At 37.0% G+C, this 15,409-nt stretch overlaps 1 long non-coding RNA gene across 1 annotated transcript; it reads right to left on the bottom strand.

The window, feature by feature from the left end:
* Positions 1-12,947: 12,947 nt before the first annotated feature.
* Positions 12,948-14,205, bottom strand: LOC141664120 (uncharacterized). Its single transcript, XR_012551844.1, has 3 exons — positions 14,054-14,205; positions 13,855-13,932; positions 12,948-12,993 (listed from the first exon to the last, which is right to left on the bottom strand). It is a non-coding gene; the product is annotated as an uncharacterized LOC141664120 (long non-coding RNA).
* Positions 14,206-15,409: the final 1,204 nt, after the last annotated feature.

Raw genomic sequence — 15,409 nt, 5'->3', positions numbered from 1 at the left:
CATAAGGAGATTCCCTTGTTTTACTTTCCAGTAATGGAGGGACCTCAAGTAAGTGAGGTAATTTTTTCTGTCTCCACTCTTCCAATCTCACAAACTTCTTTGATTTCTAGTGTAGCAATGTCAACTGTGTCAATGGCCCAACAGTTGCCTACCCAAGCTACCAAACCAACAAAAGTTTCTAAATCCAAAGTTAAGAAAGCCCCCTCTGATTTTTTTCAAAAAAATCAGTTGTAAAGTCCACCAAACCTAAAGAGGGGAGTGTGAAGGTGGGTAAGAAAGGTGAGGGACAGGGTGAAAATCAAAGAAGCCCTAAGAATAAGGATGAAGATGTGAGAGTTTTCCAGCCTAGCCACGCTGCAGTTTCTCAACAAACTGCAGTGATTAATAAGAATACTAGCTCAATACTGGTTTCATCCTCCCAAAAGGATGTTACCATTGAAACAAGCACTCAACCAAGAGCAAAGGCCAAAAGGGTAAGGGCCACAAGCTCACCCCAATCTTATACTAGAAAGAAGAAATCAAAAATTATTGGGGATGCACAGGGTTCACACACTGCGCAAACTGATGCTAAAGACACAATCACTGCACCTTCTGAAAGTCAGGTTGATGTGGCTCCAATAAATGTGGAGTCACAACCAAAATATCTAACAATTGAAGCACCTGATACACCAAAATCTCCCACACACTCTTTGGATGTTGACATGATAAACACATCACTTCCAAATTCTCCATCTTTCACTCTCTTGGAGAGGCCAAAAATCCATGCAAGTGAGCATCATCTTCTAGATGATTTGTTGGCTCACTTGCCATTTCTTTCTAAGACTGTTGAGACATCTGTGCCAAAATTTTCATCAATATGCACAGAGTCCACAATAGTCTCCACTCCAAACTCAATTATTTGTTCTATCCCGATGGATATCTTTCATCTGTCGAGTAGTGATTGTATCCCGACGGATAAGCTTAACAGCAGTCATCTGTCGGATAGTCAAACTACTAACTCGATGGATATTCCTCATCCGTCGGGTGTCTCTGCACAAATTCAATTTTCATCAATTATTTCAAGTGCAGAAGACTTAGTAGTAGTGCAATCACTCCTAGGACTGAGGGAAGGGAGTGATATGAGTGAGAGTCTGGGTTGCTCCTGTAACACCCCCAAATCCAAGGTCGTGAATTCGGGTCGTTACGATCACTTATTAATTAAATAATTCTCTTTTCACAATATTACTCGACCTTTTATTCAAACTCACATACACACAGGTTATATGCTTGGAAACATTATCAACTAAATCATTTCCACTTATCTACCTGACGGGGCTGGCGCACAAAAAGCCTACGGAACTCACGAGCGTTCCTTACCCGCCTACGGACAGCAGTCCTGGTCTGATCCATGCTGGTAGTCTGTTGTGATATGATATATAAAAGAAAGGGTGAGCATTAAAGCTCAGCAAGGTATATATCCCCATAATTAAGTATGTAAGGATAAATAAAACAAATAATTATACTTTGTATCTCCAAAGCGTTCTAAAAGTTTATATGCTTATCAAATTTATAATATTCTCAAAATCAACTACAATAGTATATCCACTGAATACTTGTATTCATCTCTTTCTCAAAATCATTTTATACTCGTACTCATTTTATTTCAAAATCTCAAGATGTTACTCGAACCAAGATTCTCATATGGGTGTGATATATATTCGTCAACATTCCAATTTAAAACTCAGCCTTATCGGCAGATTTCACAAATGGATTTGATATATAATCATCAACATCCTTATTTAAACTCAGCCTTATCGGCAGATTTCTCAAATGGATTTGATATATATTCATCAATATCCTTGTTTAAAACTCAGCCTTATCGGCTCTCTGTTGTATATTTCACAACAATTTTTCCAAAATGGAAGAAAGGGACTATACTGGAATAAACCACGTATCGGTGATCAGCCGAATACGAAATTTTCTCTACTAGTAGAAGGAATACAAACCTAGCCGCCTTTGGGCTCATCAAGACACTACACGGTGGTTTCCCATTGCCGTGCAAGTCCGAAAGTCAATGGTCACATAGACCATATAACCGTACAATGCGCCACTCCACGCTTGCATAATGCGCCACTCCGCGCTTGGTCACTGCCCGATACCACTCTGTGCCGGGCATGCCACATTCCAGTCCCAAAACAATTATATCTTTTGCTTAAAATCCTTTTTCGAAGGAATAGGTCGTTAAAAGTTGACCTCTAAATAAGATGATTTATTCATCACTTTTAACTCAATTGATCTTTGGGAGTTGTCAGAGTTTTGAATTTAAAATCATTTTCAAATCCCTATTTGTAGTAGGGTGACACATATATTACTCACTTGTTCTTTATTGAACGAGGAAGCAAAACTCTTATGCTTCTAGACTAAGTTCCCTAAGGTTTTTATACGTTTCAAATGATTAATCTCTTTCAAGATTTTTGAATAATTTAGAAAGTACCTTTGGGAACTATGTCTATTTTTAAATAAGTTTTTAGAAGTCCGAAGATATTAAATATCTAAGGTCTCATAATAATTTAAGAGGGATTCAATGAATTGATAAAATCTTATAAATAAAACATCTCTGTATAAGGTTCAATGAATTGATAAAAACCTTCTATATAAAATATCTCTGAATATGGTTCAATGAATTGATAAAATCTAAAGTATTTCTAATTAAGGTTCAATGAATTAATAAACCTTAAATACAAAATATTTCTGAATGAGGTCCAACGAATGGAGACACCTTAATCAAATAATCAAAACAGGGTTTGGTATCCTATAATTGCTCTTTGAATAGTTAAATCTTTATTAAATAACGTGAAATGATTTATAAACTATTCAGTATATTTTTAAATACTTTCTGGATATTTAATAATCCCTTAAGTATCGCTTTATAAAATAATCAATCAAGTAAGGGTGTCCCTTAAATGAATAAACCAATATTTCTCAAAGTTTAAGTCAAAATCTCAATCGTTCGCTTGATATCTATATTACGCGAAAGGTACTTTATTTATGGAAATAGAAATCTTTCGCGTCCGGCTCTCTCCGGAATTAAATCGCTATTAAAATATCTCCAACTCCCATTATCATATATTATATTTGAAATACATTTCAATTTCTCATACTCGTGTAAAATGAAATTTGTTTTCGTAACAATCGCATAATTCGTATGCATTGATATCATAGACAAGCATATATATTTGAAATGTAAATCATGGCATCAATATCACAACAGTATATATATAGCGTGGATAGTATGAGATAGGGTTTCAAAAACTTGCCTCGAGTAATCGAAGTGGTATGGTCTCTGGTGTTTGGTTGGCGATCTATAAACAAGGACCAACGGTCTAAGTTAGTACGCGATTAACGTCTCGCTTTTATTAAGCAACTTTCGCAACTACTCAAGTATAACGAATCTTCGATCATCACATTCTCAACACTTATATTCTCACTTTATAACATGGTCGAGTTTTGAAATCGATCAGTCGCTTTAGAAAGTCCATTTCGAGTTTTAAGCTCGAACGTGAGAAAACGCGCGTCAAAACTAGGTTTTTATGCGTTTCTCGCTTGCGCTCACTTTACCAAAACATTTTTATAAAATCGAAAAATTAATATTTTCTCAAAATTCTTTTTGTACAGTCTTCTCTACTGTCATATCCATTTTTTATAAGTTTTCCAGAATCTCAGAATTATTTTAAGTCCTTCAAAATCACCATGCAAGTGGACTTAAGTGCAGTTGGCTAATCGCAGAAATGTTTTACACTAAAACGACCATAACTCCTAAACCGTAAATATCCTCATGATGATCTACACATGTATAGAAACTACAAAACAATATCTATCTATTCATGGCCAGTGGTTTTCAAATTTTAACCATTTTCATGGCCGAATGTCCTGCAGAAAATAGATCAAGTGGAAGAATGCCCAAACTCAATTTCTACTACTTGATCTTAATACAATCACTACCTATAACCATCATAAACACAAGTACTTCTCAAGATCCACCCACATGAACCTTATATGCTCTATCTAGTACCACATACATGGATTACAACTCAACATCTCAAGCCTTTAGCAAGAACATAATCAATACAAACTCAAACAAACACAATCCTTTGGATCTTAACACTACAACAAACATAACTCTTAAATCCAACCATAAAACCTTAAAGGGTTGAAAGTTATACCTTCTTGGACACTAGGAAGGTTAGTTCTAGGATGATTGAGGCTAGGTTTTCTTAGAAAACACTTAGAAGGGCTAGATCCTTAAGAAACAAATCCAAGAAACAAGTTAAAATTTCGGAGTAACCTTTCTGCACCTCATTCAAACATTTTTATAAAATTGAAAAATATTAATTTGTGGCTGAAATTTGTTACTAAGCTTACCCATGATATAGAGAAGCTATGGTAAAAATTTCATGATATTTGAATGAGTATATTTTGAGTTATGAATTTTTCTTTCTCCCTTGCTCAGAAAATCCGAACTGCTGGAATGAAAAATGGGAGAGTTTTAAGTGAGAGAAAAGGGGTTGTTTTCTTTTGTGGCTAAAGTGTGGGAGTGTATAATGAATATATGGGATGTATGCAGCAGATTTGACAATAATTTGGCAAAGGTATGGGTTGGTTTGATTGTGTGGTGAAGTGAGAAAAGGGAGAAGTATGGCTTGTGTACTTGTTTGTCTCCCATCACTATTCAACACTATTTCACTAACTATTCTAGTTAGCTTCTAATCATCTAGTTACACTCCTAACTAATAGTTAGGACTTGGTTATGCATGGCCAACTTGCATGGGATTTAATTTCTCATTCGTTTATTTATCGTAAACGCAATCGTCGTTCCATTCCGATAGTTTCCACGTATAACGACTTGTTTCGTAGAGATTTCTTTTATTGCTTATAATCCTATAACCAATTCAATTCCTTCTCTTGATCATAGAAACACCTTGATATATTATTTATTTCATGTAGTATTCCCGGTTCTACGCCATTCTTTACGGATACGAAAACACGTAGTATAATTGTGAATCTTCGAATTTCGTCGGCTTTTACATTCACTTATTTTCCTCGATAAACAAGAATATGATCTCGGATTCTCAAAATTCCACTATTCATTTTATGATGATCCCCATACGTATTAATTAATTAGCTCAAGTTACTATTCACAGAAGTTTTAAAATATTATAAAAATCAGGGTTCTTACAGTCTCCCCCCTTAAAAGGATTCCGTCCCGGAATCAACTCACAAATAGATGGGGGTACCTTTCTCGCAGGTGGCTCTCTAATTCCCAAGTCGACTCCTCGACCTTGGGATGTCTCAATAAGACTCTGAATAGCTTGACACTCTTGTCCCTGAGTACTTGCTCTTTTCAACCAATGATTTCAACTGGTTGCTCAATGTAGGACAGATCTAGTACTTACTCATGTTTCACTATATTCTTGGTATCCGCATTATACTTTCTCAACATTGGCACATGAAAAACACTATGAACCTGTTGAAGGTTTGGAGGTAAAGCCAATTCGTATGCCACGGTTCTATTTGTCACAAAATCTCAAAGGACCCATATATCGGGAACTCAACTTCCCTTTCTTTCCAAATCTCATCAGTCCTTCCCATGGTGACACTTTCAAAAATACCTGGTCACCCACTTCATACTCTCTGTCTTTTCGTGCTAAGTCGGCATATTTACGCTGTCGGTCATCCTCTGATCAACTCAACTATGTCCCTTGTTCTTTATACCAAGTCGGGACCTAGTAACTTTCTTTCACCAACTTCATCCCAGTACAAGGGTGAATGGAACCTCCGACCATACAGCGCCTCATGTGGGGGCATTTCTATACTCGCATGATAACTATGATTATAGGCAAACTCTATCAAAGATAGGTGTTCATCTCAATAACCTTAAAAATCAATTACAAAATTTCTCAACATGTACTCCAATGTCTGAATGATTCACTCACTTTGTCCATCGGTTTGGGGATGGTATGCAGTACTCACATTCAGTTTGGTTCATAAGCATTCCTGAAAGCTCCTCAAAAAAATCTGGAGTTGAATCGAGGATCTCTGTTAGATACGATAGCTACAGAGACTCCATGTCTTATCACAATTTCCTTGATGTATAGCTCTGCTAATCTATCCACCATGTAGGTTTTCTTGATTGGAAGAAAGTATGCTGACTTGGTCAGTCGATATATAATTACTCATATTGCATCACGGTTAGCCTTAGCTCAGGGAAATCCTACCACAGAATCCATGGCTATTTGTTCCCACTTTCACATCGGAATTCCTAAGGGTTGTAGGAGTCCCCTCGGTCGCTGATGTTCCACCTTCACTCTTTAACAGGTCAAACACTTACTGACCCAATTGGCCACGTCTCTTTTCATGTTGGGTCATCAATAATATTCCTTTGGATCTCGGTACATCTTGGTACCTCCAGGATGAATTGAATATCTAGAATTATGTCCTTCGCGTAAAATTTCATCTTTTAATTCTCGAACATTCGGAATCCAAATCCGGTTCGCATACCTCATAATTCCCTTCTCATCTTTCTCACAATTGACTTCTTCTCAGTCAAAGATTATCACTCTTCATTCATCTTCTCTTCCTGATAATGTCCCATCTTTTCTAACAATTCCAGTTCTAATTTGATCTCAATTAGTCCATCAGTCCCTTTACCAGTGACTTCACCTCTATCTCCATCTCCTCGAGTTCTCTCACTAGTTCCTCCGGCGTTGTCAACATCTTGAGTATCTCTTTACTACTAAGGGCATCGACCACCACATTGGCCTTCCCTGGGTGATATAAAATCTCACCGATATAGTCTTTCATTAACTCTAACCATCTCCTCTGTCTCCTGTTGAGTTCTTTCTGAGTAAATATATACTTAAGGCTCTTATGGTCAGTGTAGTTCTCACAATTTTCTCTGTATGGATATTGTCTCCAATTTTTCAAAGCAAAACTATTGCTGCTAATTCTAATTCATGAGTAGGGTATCTTACTTCATATTCCTTCAGCTGCCATGAGGCATAAGCAACCACTTTCCCATGCTGCATGAGCATGCATCCTAATCCTTTATGTGACGCATCACTATAGATCACAAATCACCCTTTCCATCGGGCAATGCCAGCACGAGGGATATTACCAAACTTCTTTTCAATTCCTGAAAACTTTCCTCACATTTTTCATTCCACACAACCTTTTTCGTTTTGCAAGTAGGCCTAATCAAAGGTCCTGATATCTTAACGAAATCCCGTACGAACCTCTCATAAAACCAGTTAATTCCCAAAAAGTTCCTACTTCCGTAGGTGTGGTTATTTTTTCTCATTGAAATACTGCCTCAACATTGGTAGGGTCAACTAACACTCCTTCACTGCTCATCAATTGTCCTAAGATCTGAACTTCATTTTGCCAGAATTCGCACCTTGAGAATTTGGCAAACAACTTTTCTCTTCTCAATGCTTCTACCACTATCCTCAGATATTCCGCATGTTCTTCTTCCGTTTTAGAATAGACTAAAATATTATTAATAAAAAAATAATGACGCCACGTCCCAATACTTTTTAAACACTCGATTCACAAAGTCCATGAAAGCTACTGGGGCATTCTTTGGCCCGAACGACGTCACCAAGAACTCATAATGTCCATACCTCGTGCGAAATACGGTATTTGTCCCCTGTTTTAATCTTCAGTTGGTGATATCCCATTCTTAGATCGATTTTTAAAAAATGTACCACTCCTTCAAGTTGGTCAAACGAATCGTCAATTCTAGAGAGAGGGTATCTGTTCTTAATAGTCAGCTTATTCAGTTCCCTATACTCTATGCACAATCGCATACTACCATCCTTATTTTTGACAAACAACATTGGTGTGCCTCATGGTGACACATTAGGTCTCATCATTCCTTTATTCAACAGTTCTTGCAACTGTGAAGTCAATTCTTTCATTTCAACCGGGGCTAGCCTATATGGGGCTTTTTGAAACTGATGTCGTTCCTGATGCTAATTCGATAGCGAACTCTATCTCTCGGTCAGGTGATAATCCTGAAAGGTCTTTGGAAAATACATCCTCAAACTGGTTAACAACTGGTATGTCACGTACATCGGGGCTTCTCTCTTGGTACCCGCCAGGTATGCTAAATATGTTTTGCTATCTTTCCTTAATAATTGCTTTGCTTGAGCAATATTAAAAAATTTCTGGGTCTGACGCTGACCCTTAATCACAATTTTCTTGTCGTTAGGCATTCAGATTTTAACTTTCTTTCCTTTATAATCAATCTGAGCACCATTGCTCGACAACCAATCCATTTTTAAGACCACACCAAATTCTCTCAGCCTGAAAGGAATTAAGTCCAACTTAAAGCCCTTCCCTCCTAGTTCCCACTTGCAGATTAGATGAATCTCATTAATTGGAACAACCTCTCGATTTACTATTTTTATTCGCAATAATTCTCGCGTTGGAATCAAATTAAGTTTTAACTTGGCCAAAAATCTCGCGATATAAAATACTTAGTTGCTTCAGAATTAAACAGAATATTTGCAGTTACCAAATTGAGTAAAAGGTTACCTGCTATCACGCCCTAGCTGGGTTGGGGCAGTTGCTAGAATAATGTCCTAGTTGGTTGCAATTAAAGCACCTCAGTAGCTCTTTTCCCAATTACATACCCCGAGATGTTTCTCCCCACATGACTTATGATCCTGTAGGGGTGACCGAAACTGGTTATGAAACGTAGTCTTATATTGACCACCTCCCTGGGCGATACTCTTGCTTACCGGTTCGCTAAAGCTATTTCCGCCAGCTACGGTAGTGGCGAACTTGGTACCCACTACGGGTTGGGACACCACTCCCCTCTCAGTCCTAATCGGAAACTTCTGTTTATCGCTCTGCCGCCTTGGCTTCCGAACTCCTCTTCTTGCTCTCTTCCTCTTTTTGACTTTGCTCACTCTCTGCCTCTACAATCGAGGCCTTTTTGCACATAGTCTGTTATCTAAAGTAATGACACTCGGTCCTGAATCCATTGTTTCAGCCCTTGCTGAAATCTCCTCGCCTTTTTCTCTTTCGTGTTCACAAACTCCGGCATGAATCTCGACAGTTCAATAAATTTGGCTTTGTACACAGCCACTGACATCTTATCTTACTTAATCTCTAGAAACTTCAACTCCATCTGAGCCTCCATAAACCTGGAAAATACTTTTCTCCATGTGATAATCACATCAGTCTCCAGGGTTCCTTTAGGTTCCCACTAATAATTTGCTTCTCCTTTTAACATATAATTGGTGAACACAGTCTTTTGCGTCTCTTCTATGGGCACTATCTCAAAGCTTTTTTCCATTTCTTTCAGCCAAGCTCTGGCCTTAATAGGTTAGCAGTCCCTTGAAATTTCTGGGGGTTTTAACCACTTAAAGGCCTTAAAGACATTAGTAACTGGAACATGATCCACCTAGGTTGAGGGTGACAATTTAAATTCTCTCGAAGAAGATTCATAATTTGGTCCATGGGGTTTCCTCTCTGGCCTTCCCCCTCGTTAGTATCCATAGTTTCTTCTTCATTGTAATACTCTAAGCCGAATTCATTATATTCGACTTCCTCGTGTTCTTGGTTATTTTGGTTTACCAATTCAGCAGGGTTTGCTCTAGTTTCCAAATATGTCGGGGTGGCATCTTGATGCTAATATAAAAGATCACCAATATAACATTATTCACGTCTCTACTCATTATGTTAAAGTCGCTTAATAACTCGCTTTGTCACAAATACATTCTTCATTCCTCTTTAGTTACTCGCAACGTTATGCCCACGCACCTGATTTGATGCGTTAACAAAAGACGACATCCTGTCGAGAATATACACGTAGCTCCTAGTGACATCCCACTTTAGGAATTCTGCGCCAGACTTATTGGTCTTCTCCTCTAGTAGTTCGGAGCTTGCTGCGTTGATTGCAGGAGCATGAAACTTTTCAAAAATTATTCTGTCGATTCTCGCTTTCCGTGCCAAACCATAATGGCTTAACGGATGAAATGATTTCGTATTATCGCATAGCATTCTCATCTTGGGACACGCTAAAATCTTCCTTATAGGACATAGATTCCTCAATGGTATAGCGAATACCCTTCTTGGTAGAATCGATGTTCGTCATGTATTGAACCCTGATTATTGGAACAATACTTTCAACCAATTCGGGTAACGTAATAACCTTAATAGTAAAAGAATTAAGCATCTTGATTCTTGCCTAATATGTCTCCTCAAGGACACTCTATAAAGAGCTATGAGTGGCAAGACTCGGGTTTTCCAATCAACCCATGGTATTGGGGTATCGTCTTCATCCCGCTTTCTCCGGAGACTTAGCTCCACTTCAATATCAACATTATAAAAGAATCATGTACAATTTTCTCCTTTCCTCATTCTGTCGATCTTAAACGATTCCATCAATTTCTGTATAACACTTCACATAAACACTTCAACATAACTCCTGGTAGTCCATCAACAAACTCTATCGGCTTAACCAATAGACTCTCTTTCTCATATAACTCTTAGAAATCTTTTCTCTGAGTGCTACAACTCATTCTCTTCCCTTAATGTTGGCTTTTCAATCGACTATTAATAACTCAACCAATGCCTCAACTCTGAAGGCTAAGGTCCCCTTGGGTACTACCGTCGCGACTACTCCATAGTAATCCGACTACGAACTCGATGAGAGTTCTTGTTAACTTTTAGATCCTCAATCTACCCATTTTACTTTTACTGTTTCCAAGACTTATAACCTTTGGCTCTGATACCATTTCTGTAACACCCCCAAATCCAAGGTCGTGAATTCGGGTCGTTACGATCACTTATTAATTAAATAATTCTCTTTTCACAATATTACTCGACCTTTTATTCAAACTCACATACACACAGGTTATATGCTTGGAAACATTATCAACTAAATCATTTCCACTTATCTACCTGACGGGGCTGGCGCACAAAAAGCCTACGGAACTCACGAGCGTTCCTTACCCGCCTACGGACAGCAGTCCTGGTCTGATCCATGCTGGTAGTCTGTTGTGATATGATATATAAAAGCAAGGGTGAGCATTAAAGCTCAGCAAGGTATATATCCCCATAATTAAGTATGTAAGGATAAATAAAACAAATAATTATACTTTGTATCTGCAAAGCGTTCTGAAAGTTTATATGCTTATCAAATTTATAATATTCTCAAAATCAAATACAATAGTATATCCACTGAATACTTGTATTCATCTCTTTCTCAAAATCATTTTATACTCGTACTCATTTTATTTCAAAATCTCAAGATGTTACTCGAACCAAGATTCTCATATGGGTGTGATATATATTCGTCAACATTCCAATTTAAAACTAAGCCTTATCGACAGATTTCACAAATGGATTTGATATATAATCATCAACATCCTTATTTAAACTCAGCCTTATCGGCAGATTTCTCAAATGGATTTGATATATATTCATCAATATCCTTGTTTAAAACTCAGCCTTATCGGCTCTCTGTTGTATATTTCACAACAATTTTTCCAAAATGGAAGAAAGGGACTATACTGGAATAAACCACGTATCGGTGATCAGCCGAATACGACATTTTCTCTACTAGTAGAAGGAATACAAACCTAGCCGCCTTTGGGCTCATCAAGACACTACACGGTGGTTTCCCATTGTCGTGCAAGTCCGAAAGTCAATGGTCACATAGACCATATAACCGTACAATGCGCCACTCCACGCTTGCATAATGCGCCACTCCGCGCTTGGTCACTGCACGATACCACTCCGTGCCGGGCATGCCACATTCCAGTCCCAAAACAATTATATCTTTTGCTCAAAATCCTTTTTCGAAGGAATAGGTCGTTAAAAGTTGACCTCTAAATAAGATGATTTATTCATCACTTTTAACTCAATTGATCTTTGGGAGTTGTCGGAGTTTTGAATTTAAAATCATTTTCAAATCCCTATTTGTAGTAGGGTGACACATATATTACTCACTTGTTCTTTTTTGAACGAGGAAGCAAAACTCTTATGCTTCTAGACTAAGTTTCCTAAGGTTTTTATACGTTTCAAATGATTAATCTCTTTCAAGATTTTTGAATAATTTAGAAAGTACCTTTGGGAACTATGTCTATTTTTAAATAAGTTTTTAGAAGTCCGAAGATATTAAATATCTAAGGTCTCATAATAATTTAAGAGGGATTCAATGAATTGATAAAATCTTATAAATAAAACATCTCTGTATAAGGTTCAATGAATTGATAAAAACCTTCTATATAAAATATCTCTGAATATGGTTCAATGAATTGATAAAATCTTAAGTACAAAGTATTTCTAATTAAGGTTCAATGAATTAATAAACCTTAAATACAAAATATTTCTGAATGAGGTCCAACGAATGGAGACACCTTAATCAAATAATCAAAACAGGGTTTGGTATCCTATAATTGCTCTTTGAATAGTTAAATCTTTATTAAATAACGTGAAATGATTTATAAACTATTCAGTATATTTTTAAATACTTTCTGGATATTTAATAATCCCTTAAGTATCGCTTTATAAAATAATCAATCAAGTAAGGGTGTCCCTTAAATGAATAAACCAATATTTCTCAAAGTTTAAGTCAAAATCTCAATCGTTCGCTTGATATCTATATTACGCGAAAGGTACTTTATTTATGGAAATAGAAATCTTTCGCGTCCGGCTCTCTCCGGAATTAAATCGCTATTAAAATATCTCCAACTCCCATTATCATATATTATATTTGAAATACATTTCAATTTCTCATACTCGTGTAAAACGAAATTTGTTTTCGTAACAATCGCATAATTCGTATGTATTGATATCATAGACAAGCATATATATTTGAAATGTAAATCATGGCATCAATATTACAACAGTATATATATAGCATGGATAGTATGAGATAGGGTTTCAAAAACTTGCCTCGAGTAATCGAAGTGGTATGGTCTCTGGTGTTTGGTTGGCGATCTATAAACAAGAACCAACGGTCTAAGTTAGTACGCGATTAACGTCTCGCTTTTATTAAGCAACTTTCGCAACTACTCAAGTATAACGAATCTTCGATCGTCACATTCTCAACACTTATATTCTCACTTTATAACGTGGTCGAGTTTTGAAATCGATCATTCGCTTTAGAAAGTCCATTTCGAGTTTTAAGCTCGAACGTGAGAAAACGCGCGTCAAAACTAGGTTTTTATGCGTTTCTCGCTTGCGCTCACTTTACCAAAATATTTTTATAAAATTGAAAAATTAATATTTTCTCAAAATTCTTTTTGTACAGTCTTCTCTACTGTCATATCCATTTTTTATAAGTTTTCCAGAATCTCAGAATTATTTTAAGTCCTTCAAAATCACCATGCAAGTGGACTTAAGTGCAGTTGGCTAATCGCAGAAATGTTTTACACTAAAACGACCATAACTCCTAAACCGTAAATCTCCTCATGATGATCTACACATGTATAGAAACTAAAAAACAATATCTATCTATTCATGGCCAGTGGTTTTCAAATTTTAACCATTTTCATGGCCGAATGTCCTGCAGAAAACAGATCAAGTGCAAGAATGCCCAAACTCAATTTCTACTACTTGATCTTAACACAATCACTACCTATAACCATCATAAACATAAGTACTTCTCAAGATCCACCCACATGAACCTTATATGCTCTATCTAGTACCACATACATGGATTACAACTCAACATCTCAAGCCTTTAGCAAGAACATAATCAATACAAACTCAAACAAACACAATCCTTTGGATCTTAACACTACAACAAACATAACTCTTAAATCCAACCATAAAACCTTAAAGGGTTGAAAGTTATACCTTCTTGGACACTAGGAAGGTTAGTTCTAGGATGATTGAGGCTTGGTTTTCTTAGAAAACACTTAGAAGGGCTAGATCCTTAAGAAACAAATCCAAGAAATAAGTTAAAATTTCGGAGTAACCTTTCTGCACCTCATTCAAACATTTTTATAAAATTGAAAAAAATTAATTTGAGGCTGAAATTTGTTACGAAGCTTACCCATGATATAGAGAAGCTATGGTAAAAATTTCATGATATTTGAATGAGTATATTTTGAGTTATGAATTTTTCTTTCTCCCTTGCTCAGAAAATCCGAACTGCTGGAATGAAAAATGGGAGAGCTTTAAGTGAGGGAAAAGGGGTTGTTTTCTTTTGTGGCTAAAGTGTGGGAGTGTATAATGAATATATGGGATGTATGCAGCAGATTTGACAATAATTTGGCAAAGGTATGGGTTGGTTTGATTGTGTGGTGAAGTGAGAAAAGGGAGAAGTATGGCTTGTGTACTTGTTTGTCTCCCATCACTATTCAACACTATTCCACTAACTATTCTAGTTAGCTTCTAATCATCTAGTTACACTCCTAACTACTAGTTAGGACTTGGTTATGCATGGCCAACTTGCATGGGATTTAATTTCTCATTCGTTTATTTATCGTAAACGCAATCGTCGTTCCATTCCGATAGTTTCCACGTATAACGACTTGTTTCGTAGAGATTTCTTTTATTGCTTATAATCCTATAACCAATTCAATTCCTTCTCTTGATCATAGAAACACCTTGATATATTATTTATTTCACGTAGTATTCCCGGTTCTACGCCATTCTTTACGGATACGAAAACACGTAGTATAATTGTGAATCTTCGAATTTCGTCGGCTTTAACATTCACTTATTTTCCTCGATAAACAAGAATATGATCTCGGATTCTCAAAATTCCACTATTCATTTTATGATGATCCCCATACGTATTAATTAATTAGCTCAAGTTACTATTCACAGAAGTTTTAAAATATTATAAAAATCAGGGTTCTTACAGCTCCCAGGAAAAAGGAGAGGAAAAGAGTGAACCAATGCAGTCCATTTCTCCAGGACTGGAAAAAGTGAGTGAGAGGAGTCCCACCTTAGATGGTGAAGGTGAGGGTGGGGAGCCAAGGTGAGATCTTGATGCAAGAAAAGAGAGATAATGAGAGAAAGGCAGGTACAGGAGCAATAAGGATGGATGTCATTGCAAGTGAGTTAATGAATGTCCAGGATGCTAACAGGGAGGAACTTTTTCAGCAAAGTCAAGCTGTTATAGATTCAACCTCCTCGGATGCTGAGGCATTTATTCACCCTGTTCCAGTATACCAACTTCTAGCTGGACAGGTCAATGACAATGTAGAAAGGATGCTAAATTTGGTGCAAACCACACAGTCTATGCAAAGAGCAAAGGATGCAATCACAGCTCTGCCCTCTACAACTGGTGATATTGACTATGAGACTGGTGGTTCAGAAGATTTCTTTGGTGGTGATGATGCAGAAAGTGAAGAAGGACCATTGGACATAGGGGGAGAAGTAGGCCCTAGTTCTAGATCAG

The sequence above is a fragment of the Apium graveolens genome, chromosome 6 (assembly GCF_009905375.1).
Source record: "Apium graveolens cultivar Ventura chromosome 6, ASM990537v1, whole genome shotgun sequence".
NCBI classification, from domain to species: domain Eukaryota; kingdom Viridiplantae; phylum Streptophyta; class Magnoliopsida; order Apiales; family Apiaceae; genus Apium; species Apium graveolens.
This window is presented reverse-complemented; position numbering and strand designations above follow the sequence as displayed.